Genomic DNA, 9910 nt, shown 5'->3' with positions numbered 1-9910 from the left:
TTATAATTAATGCGCAACGATAATCAACGATGCAAACAGCCGATAAGAAATTCTTCGTGCATTCTTTTCTCTATCATCGCATCACAACGTGTTGTTGCATAACACTGATTTCATTCTACGTGTAAATCGAACTTCCGGCCGTATCAAAGAACTCTTCTTTATTGTAGTCGGGAAACTTCATTATGGAAAGATAAGTAATAATTTTTTAAATCTTCAAACATGGGCTTATTGTTATAAATCGAGATCCAAGCGAAATAAATTGAGACCAGCGAATCATCAAATTTTTATGCAAACGTATATTCTTATGGATACAACTAAAGAAATAGAATTTAAGTAAAGACGTGTTTTACCTATTAAACGTCATAATGGAAATTCTATTTTAATTATTAAAATACAAGATATTATTAATACTTTGTAACTTTTACGAACTTTATCATTATTATTAACAAATATTAACCATTAAAATATACATAACATTTTAATATTACTTTTCTCCATTTCTATCTTGAATTAAATCGAACGAAAGTAAATTATTTAAAAAGAGATTTGAAAATACAACATTAAACGATAAGAATTAAATTGTCAAAATAGATACCTGAAATTACGATTAAACTTTTCCACTTTCTTTATCTAAGAATATATATTTTAAATAATTTTCTAAGTCGTGTCCTATGGTACGAGCCACGAACAACTGATGACTAGTTGCTTATCGTCTGTTAAGTAACTATACAGCTGTCAGACGTTTACGTCAATAACAAACAAGAATACTCGAATCATAAAAGTTTCGATATTTGGCAATAAAACCGATAACCAAGCATTTAGAATCTAATTTAATCAATAGATAACAAAACGGCGCCACATTTATTGTCATTCCTCTGCAAAAATCAATATTTCCTTTCTTTACACTTGTTTGCGCAACAAAAGACTTATTTTTTCACAGCCAAACATTGCCATGGCATCGATAGCAATTTTTGTGCCACTTTCAGAGATGTATTTTTAGATCCGTCTCGCTCTACAAAGCTAACTACAAAATCAAAAACGTTCTTAAAAATCCTGCTATAAAAACAACTAAATATAGGGATAAAATATTACAACTTCTAATTATCCATCGATTTAAGACGTCGCCTAACATTAGATTATTTATTCCCATAAAGAAGATCTAGGAGATAGATGTCTAGGAGAAATTATCAAATTAACCAAAGTATAAGTATTTAATTATAATAATTAGAACTTTCACCTGTAATAGTCATTGTACATTGAATCACAATCTGAATACAGCTATTTTCAAAAAAAAAAAAAAAAAAAAAAAAAAAAGCCAATAAACGTTGCAAGTTTTACTAAGAATTCAACCATTTCATTTGTAACGACTTAATGAGATTTCGGTCGTAAAGCACATAAAAATACAAACCTCGATTGCTATAAAGTATCTTAAAAAAGAAACCATTGACTTTATCCGTTAACAACACCCTACTCGATAATAAAAGAATGGGGTCGTTCGATATTTTTCTACCAACAAGGAACAAATAAAAATCCCGAAATGCTAAACAGAAAGAAGAGATTAATCTCACGTAGCTGACTGACTGACGCAACAAATGAAAAAGCAAACAAAGAGGAAAGAAGAATTAGTTTGTTGGGGGCGTGGAACTTACGTGAATCACGTGCTGCTGGACAGTTGTATCGAAAGGGGCGACTCTAATCGGCCGTACCCTCTCCCTGATCGAAATTAGCAGAGTAGTCGATGTAGTCAGAGGTAGCAGTGTCGTGGCCGTTTCTACCGTACCCGATTCCGATCGATCGTGACTCGTGAGCGGACGTACTACAAGCTGCGACAACGGCATCGCGATGAACGACGACGGTGCAATCGGTGCATCGCCGGTATACGTTTGTAATGCCGCTGCTCCTGGCCATCCTCGTCCCCGTCACTGATTATCCGTGATTTCCTCTTCGCTGCAATTCAACAAATACATTGGGCTTTTAATTGCACTAATAAGATAGATAATAAATGACGGAACGAACGGATGAATGAAGCGTAACGCGGTGAATATTTGTATAAAGAGAAAATATTTGAAGATAAGTTTAGTTGTAGTTTTGTCTTATCTCTGTAAACTATGTAAAACCAAGTCCAATTTCTAGGCCGTCAGACCGAAACAATTAAATACATACCTAATTTTACTGACAACTACTTACAGTTGGAATTCAACAAGGTGGTCTCTATCGTAAGAGTATAGTTTAGAAATCGATAATATTATAAGAGATATAACGGTAGGCTAAGACCCACTGTCCGCCAAGTGACGCTTCCTAGACGCGTATTAGACGCATTGATGCTAACAGTACGTTTCCATGTAGCGATCATTGTAAAGTAATGTGCACCCGGTCACGAAACAGCAGCGAGCCGTTTTCGTCGCTACGCGTTTTCGTCATGATGACTGGCGTTAACATCGTCAGTAACGAGGCGTACGTTGCAGCTATAAGTGACATATAGGATATCTAATATCTAATATGAAGTGATATATAGGATGAAAACTTGTTCCTCGTCGCTCGGTATTTTAATATTTTAATAACAAAACGTATCTTAATGTACGCCTCGTAGATTGAACACCGTCTTAGACGTATCGTCACGTCTAACAGACTATGCTTAAGCCGAAACTGTTTCACTTTGGAGCAACACGGTGGATGAACGTTGCTTTCATCCTCGCCTCCATCCAGGGATGAAAGTTCCTCCAGAATGGAACAGTGTAGATTCGGTTTTACGTTTCTGTGAAGCGACGCTTTATGGACAATGGGCCTATGGTCCAATCCTAACTGGGTTCGACCCTCTTACTAGTAAATTCCGGATTTTTATAGAAGATTATACTTTAAAAAAGTAGAACTGAAATAGAAGTTCGTTTTATGTATCTATTATGAGACTATAAAGAGTAATATTCCATTTTGAATATTTTATATATTTTTTCATATTATATATATGCAGTCTGTGCATTTTCGCATATTTAAATTTCGTATAATTGCACGAAAATCCGCAATCTACTATTTGGTATATCCTAAAATAGTTCCTCTTCATCGACATGTTATAAGATATACCTGTTTAGAGTTTAGGCTATGGTTAACGTAGATGCGTGTTCTGCCGAATTAAATATCTGAAAAGTGATATAACTACTCGTATAAGAATCTATATACATCTATATACACATTTGGTGGAAGATTCTAACGTGCCAATTCATTAGAAAATGCATCGACTGTATCCATTTTCGAATTAAAAATCAGTCATTCAGAATATGGCTACATTTTGTAAATTCCTGTGCAAATTGAATAAAATATCTTGTATACTGGTCAATAATCTTTGCGGTTTTCTACATATATAACAACATCACAAATAAAGTGCAGTTTTCTATGAATTTTTATACAATATTATTAAGAAAGTAGAATCTCGGTGGAAAATTGTTTAATTTACTAACTATTAAAGAAGACGTTGTATACTTTGAATATTTTATATATTTTTTCATATTATGTGTGTTCTATGTAATTTTTTACTGTCAAATTTTCTATGCATGCACAAAAATACGAGATAAGAAGAAATTGGTGGTAATGGATTGGTTCTTAATTTTTTCCTTAATGTTATGATACACACAAAATAAGTTTATAAAATATGCGTATAGACTTATCTATGATAACTATAAACACATTGGACTAGTTTTTCTTTTTTCATTGGACAATGAATCGTCGAACTAGATATCTTGTTTATAAAATCTTCAAGAATGCAGATTATATCTGACGATAAAAATGAAAGGTAACACTCACGTTTGGCTACGATAAAATCAATCCAATCCTCAGGCGACGAACACAATTCGATGAGGAAGCGAGTCGGGGGCCAAGGGGTCGACGTGTTTCGGGATGGACTCTTAGTCCTTCCGGTTTGCTCCATCCATGTGGGCTACGTTCGATTGGAACCAAGGGGTTTGCCTTTCATCTACCAACAAATAACAACGAAAAGGATCTTTTACTTACTCGTTATGGCTCGTATCAAAGAACGAAGAAGCTTTGTTCCGCGTCGAAGGACTTAATGACCGAAGGAAAGTAATTTCGCGAAAGATTGAAGTCGACTTTCGATACATAGACATCGTGTAAATGCTGTAAGGCGAAGAAGAGATATGATACGACGGAATAAGTTAATAAAGAAAGGAGAATTCCAATTTCTAGTAGAATGTTTTAATTACTGGACATCTTTCGCCGATGGTGAAAATCCCTCGTCAACCTTTTACGCGGATGTTTAATATCACAAATAATTAAGCACCGATTTACCGAAGGATGTTACGTCGATTATTCTTTAAATAATGGATGCTATGATAGAGGAAGACAAAACTTGCACGTGGTGCCAGGCTTATTGAGGAAGCACTGCAGATGGTGTGACACCTGGTGAGATCATCGTCGATCGATCATTGGAATAATATGAATGCAATGATCGTCCATTTTATGTTTAAACCTTAGCAAACCTCTTCTATGTCCGACTCTCAATACGATATAATTGTTGAATTCAATGAAATCATTTGCACACATCATAGTTTTATGCGCATTTTCATGAAATGGAATTCACAAATTTTGAAACTTCCTGTATTAAAGGTGGAGATAATCAATTCATATATTTAGTTTAAAAATTTCTAACATTTTTTATTTAATCTCACTAGTATTTAATTAATATTTCATTAATATTTTAACATCATCTTTATTATTAATATTTAATCATTATGTATTAGTATATTATAATATGAACAATACAACTGAAAATTATCAATATAATTTCTTTTATTCTTTAAAATATTGTTAAAATACAATTAGAAACAGGGGGAAACGAATCCACGGATGTCACGTACACGTTCAACAAAAAGTCAGCACACGAAACACGCCACATTTCCTTCGTCCCTGAAACTTGATTCATTCTGTTGAATTGTGCGGAAACGCGAGACTCTAATTGTCTTGATTCGGTATGTTATATCTTCAGCAAACCGTATTTCGCCAGGAATTCTCTTAAAGTAATTCCACCGTGAAAATACAGTAGATACAGAAATAAAAAGTCTAATGGAAAAATGAAAAAACAAAGTGAAAGGAGCTTCACAAATTTAAGAAATATTAATATTTATCGATGTCGACTTTTATGTTCCGTGAAAATACGTGAAACTTCCATTTTATTATTTTTAATAATAACAGCCTGCATTTTTTATGGAAAATAACGAAAGAATTTCATGTAAATTTAGTTGTATAAATTTATTATTGAAACATTATAAATATTAAAATTTAAAAGTTAAAAAAGCGTAATATATTTCTAAAATTCGAACACTGAAGAAATAATTATTAATATACAGATAATATTTATTAGAAACTTAACTCTATAGTAGAACTTATAGTGAATTGAATTTCTTTTCTTCCTTTTTTAATTTCTATAATAGATTAAAAATAAATTACTTTCCTTAGAATAATATCGTATAAGTATTTCTTTCAATTTAATGAAAAAGTATTTTTCTTCCGTTTTTCAATTGCTCTGACTAAAATATTTAATAAGAACTCTTTCTCTAATAGCTTCATTTCCTTGAGATTTCATTTTCTTTCCATCACTTCTTCATCGACCTATTCTTACACACTATCATATCGATAGCCAGTCTAATATCATTTCATTCCTTATACTTCGCTGCGCAACTACATACAATTTCTGAACTCATATTTATATCATACTATCTTCCTATTTTTAGAAATAGGACGCAGTCACAAGGTTAACAAAAATTCATTAAAAAATTATTCTATGACAAAATATACCTTTTCTGTTGATATTTGCAAATGTAGACAAAGTGGAAAAGTAGAAAATCGAAAACCCTGTAATTGCAGCCCGATACCTTTACCTTATCAGTATTTTCTTTTACGTCTTATTTTTTTCAAATTGAATTCATTATGCGTATCGTTATAACAGTATTAAACAGAGAAATAAAATATAATTAGTGAATTAATTTCTTTAGAGGAAAATAAAAAATTATAATTGTAATAAATAAAATAAAAATTATAAATGTAGCTACAAAGAAAATGAAAAAGATTTTGCTTGTATTTCGTGATCATAATCATGATCTAAATAATTAGATTTGAAAATGAAACGTTTAGGTTGGTTAGATTAACGCTTAGGTATAGTTAGAATGATTGAGTGTGGTCATCACGATCTTTCGCCATGAATCGTGGCTTGTTTTACCAACAACGACATCGACACTCATGTAGACATCTCATCTTATTATTCTATTTAAGTTTCGAACTCTAACTTGAGATTTAATCAATACACGAAGGCAACGCTTTTCTAAGATTCTTATTCAAATCTAGTTCATGAATGCCGATCATTGTTTGTAATCTAAATTTACATAACTCCAATTGTCATTGCATTTCAATTTCACTCTTCAATTCAGAATTACAATATTCACAACATTACGTGTATTATTCATAATGCATAATTCAAAAAATATCGCTGTTCTCATATCACTAAATAAATATAACTGTACAGATTCTTTAATCTAAAAATCTTTGATTATTTTAAAAAAATTCTCTTAGTTTTCTTATCGTGAATTCCATGATACAAATATTACTTGATAAAATTGTTATATTACTATATAATATAACTTTTTTCAATTTCGGTTATTTGACTCTTATTTTTTTAAAAGCTTTGTTTTACTACTAAAACAAGAAATCAATCGGAGAAGCATGAAAAACTAATATACTTTTTATTATTTAAAAAAAGTGTCACATTTTTACATTTTTCCTTATTTCATAAAAACAAGTAGAAATGTAATATTTTCCAATCTAATTAATTCACTTAATATTTAAAATTTTCCAAAAAGATTGAAATAGGTCAGGTTAGATTTCAACAGTATTTAAACATTTTTAAATAAACAAATACCCCCGTCGTTTAGAAAATCGTCGATCTTAAGCTATTCTTTTTGGTAAATTTTGAACATTACGTGAATTAAACCGAAAAGATATTACATTTCTAAAATCTGTCCTTATTTCGTAAAAAAGACCAGAATTAAATTGTTAAAATTTGAAAATTAAAAATTAAACAGTATAATAACTGATCAAATTCTTCCATTATAAAATCTTCAACTATTTTAAAAAATTTCAATTAATTTCCTTTTGTTGCAAATTTTGTAATAAAAATATTACTGTCCGAAAATTCCCATATTTTTTATACTACAGAACAATACTATTTTTGTGACGATGGCGAAGTAATCAACAAAGAGTGCGTTTGAAATTCATAAATTCCTCTGCGTCTCTGTTAACTGTATGACGCAGAAGATCATCTCTCCGTGGTGCGGAATACAGGGCAGAATTTGTCGAAATTACATTCTTATCGGGAAACCTTGATTGTTTATGGTGGTGACATGTCGCATGATGAAATGAATAATGAAACATGGCACGATCTGATCGAAGAAAACTCGACCACACACTAGCATTTATATCTGAATTACAACTATTTATATCTACGTTCGTTTGTTATATGTTTCGTTTATTATTTAAGCAATTGAGAATACGTGTACTTACAAGCAGAGAAAAAATACGCACACACGCATCAAAGAACGAAAAGAATCCAATATTCCTATGAATTTGACATAACGCAGAAGATAGTGGCTTTTTCTAAATTCTACAAATTAAAATTGATATATTGTTATCGTACGAGTAACGAAGTATTATTTAATTTTATTTTTTTTTCCTAATTTCATTTTTTGAAAATTTTTTCCTTTGTGTTATTTCTCTCTATCTAATTTCTTAATTATCTTTTACCATATAATAGCTAAATATATCTGGACAATTACTTTAGCTCTTAAAAGAAAGTAATCTATTTTAATATCTGAAAATAAGAGATACAGTTTCTAATACGTAATTATTAATAAATATCAGACTTGTGATCAAAAAATATATTTATATCCCTTTACAATATTTTACCACAAATACAACAAATATAAACAAAAATAGATTTAAAGCTATTAATATAAACATCGTTCATGCCAAGTAAATAACCTCACAATTCCACACGCGCAATATCATATTTTCCAATTTACTTATCCTAACATAACGCGAACCTAACCCTCTTTGTATCAATTTTTATACGACCTTTTCTCTTAGATGTTCAACTATTTTATTACTGTTTATTCCTGGAAATTCGTTTCATTCTTACTTATGCTATTTACATATATAAAATGAAAAAACTTACCATGTCACGATATCGAATTTGTATGCTCACTTTAAGAAGTGCCCGACGAGATGCCCCTAATCGTGTAACTCCGCGTCGGAGAGCACGACGCAAGACTTTTAACGAAGTGGATTTCCCGCGCGTATCCTACCGGATGTAGACACTTGCCGGCGTATAAATAATAAATACGAAATGCACGGGAGACTCTGGCTAGACGAGCAGGGTCTTCACCCCACGACATCGAGGGTTGTCGAGGTAAGGAACGAGCCAGACCAGACAAACCGACGCCATAACGACGCCTGTCGACCAACGCCGAATACAATATGACTGTAATTGCTCGAATTACGTGGCAGTAGCGTTACGATTGTTAATTATTAAGTGTCCATTAATTACTAGTCTTTCCTTTCTATTACGTAAAGCCGATATAAGTAGATACTATAGTTTCAAATTTTATATTGAGGTTATGAATGTGAATTATAGAGGGCATTGACTAATGAAAAATTTATGTTAGAGTTTTTAGAATTTCTTTCCTTTTGTAGAATTTCTTTCCTTTTGTAGAATTTTTTTATGATAAAAATATCGTTATTAAAGAAATTGAATTCGTTTAATATATACATATGTCTAATGTACTTTAATTATAATTAATGTAATGTACATATAATTTATGTTAAATTGTTCAAATTTAACAATATTTTATTGCTTTTTAGAATGTTTCAACAGCATCCTTTAAGTTTCTTCTAGTTGTAGCATTTTTGAAAATATACAATTTTTAATGAAGATATATTATATATACGTATACATTAAATATATGTATATTTTGTTTAAAATTGTCTAAAAATTAAAAAATCGTTTAATTTCAAAACGTACAGTCTCAAACTTTAAATAGTTAAAAGAAGTTTGACATTAATAAAACATTTTCAAAAGAAAAGAAAATGATGAAATTTAGAAGATCCAATCTTTTCCTTGTCAGTATTTCTTTCTCCCACTCGATAAAAAACGAAGAATACTTATCATAAACTTAGAACTGAGTTTATAAAAAAAAAATAAATAATAATGATCCATAAAATTCTGGATAGACAATATTTACTTGGACGAAGAAAAATATCGAAAAATTCGATCAAGAATTCTCTATTGCTCATACTATACCTATAGTAACACGAATATTCCATTGTAGATACACATTGCATCAGTATCCGCATACGTTGTACAACACATACGTAAAACGACTGTGCATTATCTTCGAACACGATTGGTATTGATGTGTGCACGTCATAGGACAAGAAATGTTGGTTGTTTACAAGGAAGGATCGTTATCTTTTCTATCGTTTTAAAAATATATAAAGAATGAAAGAAAAAACAAAAAAAAAAAAATAATGGATAAAAGGTTTGATTTATTTCCATTGCGCAAGTATTGTGTAAATTCGCATATTATCTCACCTTTGCGAATAAACGTGAGATATAAGCATGCATGATACATCGCGTAAATGAGTTTACAAAAAAATAAAAAAAAAAGAAAGAAAATATATCAAGGTTGTAAGAATTTGTAGAAATAAAAGAGATGGATAATACGATTATTTGTAACTCGTAATTAGACTTAATAGTTATACTAGTACTTATTTGTAATTTGTAAAATTATTTGGTTATTTGATAGATAATTATGTTATTTATAAAACAATAAATTAGAGAAGAGCCCGAGGGGAC

This window comes from Bombus fervidus, chromosome 3, assembly GCF_041682495.2.
Source record: "Bombus fervidus isolate BK054 chromosome 3, iyBomFerv1, whole genome shotgun sequence".
Lineage (NCBI taxonomy): Eukaryota > Metazoa > Arthropoda > Insecta > Hymenoptera > Apidae > Bombus > Bombus fervidus.
Note: the sequence above shows the minus strand (reverse complement) of the source record.